Raw genomic sequence first — 1628 nt, forward strand, 5'->3', positions numbered from 1 at the left:
GCTTGAAAAATTGTTTTCCACCCTTTTATTCTGAGGTAGTGTCTGTCTTTGTCACTGAGGTGCGTTTCTTGTATGCAGCAAAATTCTGGGTCTTGTTTGTGTATCCAGTCTGATAGTCTGCGTCTTTTTATTGGGGAATTGAGACCATTGATGTTAAGAGATATTAAGGAAAAATGATTGTTGCTTCCTGTTATTTTTTTTATTAGAGGTAAAGTTATGTTTGTATCTTTTTTGGGGGTTGTTGGAAGATTACTTACTTGCTTTTCCTAGGTTGTAGTTTCCCTCCTTGTGTTGGCATTTTCCATCAATTATCCTTTGAAGTGCTGGGTTTGTGGGAAGATATTGTGCAAATTTGGTTTTGTCATGGAATATCTTGGTTTCACCATCTATAGTGATTGAGAGTTTTGCTGGGTATAGTAATCTGGGCTGGCAATTGTGTTCTCTTAGTGTCTGTATGATGTCAGTCCAGGCTCTTCTGGCTTTTATAGTCTCTGGTGAGAAGTCTGGTGTAATTCTTATAGGTCTGCCTTTATATGTTACTTGACCTTTTTCCCTTACTGCTTTTAGTATTTTTTCTTTGTTTTGTGCATCTGATGTTTTGATTATTATGTGACGGGAGGTATTTCTTTTCTGGTCTAGTCTATTTGGTGTTCTGTAGGCTTCTTGTATGTTTATGGGCATCTTGTTCTTTAGGTTAGGGAAGTTTTCCTCAATAATTTTGTTGAAGATATTTACTGGCCCTTTAAGTTGAGAATCTTCATTCTCATCTATACCTATTATCCTTAGGTTTGGTCTTCTCATTGTGTCCTGGATTTCCTGGATGTTTTGAGTTAGGAGTTTTTTGCATTTTGCATTTTCTTTGACAACTGTGTCAATATTTTCCACCGTATCTTCTGCATTTGAGATTCTCTCTTCTATCTCTTGTATTCGGTTGGTGATGCTTGCGTCTGTGACTCCTGATCTCTTTCTTAGGTTTTCTATCTCCATGGTTGTCTCCCTTTGAACTTTCTTTATTGTTTCTATTTCTAGTTTCAGGTCCTGAATGTTTTTGTTTAATTCCTTCTTTGTGTTTTCTTCCATTTCTTTAAGGGATTTCTGTGATTCCTCTTTAAGGGCTTCTATCTGTTTACTTGTACTCTCCTGTATTTCTTTAAGGGAGTTACTTAATTCCTTCTTATAATCCTCTATCATCATCATGAGAAGTGATTTTACTTCTGAATCCTGCTTTTCAGGTGTGATGGGGTGTTCAGGGCTTGCTATATTGGGAGAATTGGGCACTGATGATGCCAAGAAACTTTGGTTTCCGTTGCTTATGTTCTTGCGCTTGCCTTTCGCCATCTGGTTAACTCTAGTGGTACCTGCCCTCACTGTGTAAAACTGGAGTCTGTATTTCCAGTTATCTTGCTTATTGCAGAGCTCCTCAGAGTCCAGAGGTCTCTGTGGTCTTATGCTCCTAATCTCCTGGGTGGAATAACTCCTGGGACTCAGGCCACCTCTTGGATCTGGAAATCCTTCTGCTCTGAGTGCAGTGGGTCCTCGATGACTCAGGATTCAGTTTCAGCTGCTCTGAGTGCAGTGGCTCCAGCTGCTCTGAGTGCAGTGGCTCCTGGATGACTCAGGATTCAGTT

Source organism: Grammomys surdaster, unplaced genomic scaffold (assembly GCF_004785775.1).
Source record: "Grammomys surdaster isolate TR1022 unplaced genomic scaffold, NIH_TR_1.0 126391, whole genome shotgun sequence".
Taxonomy (NCBI): Eukaryota; Metazoa; Chordata; class Mammalia; order Rodentia; family Muridae; genus Grammomys; species Grammomys surdaster.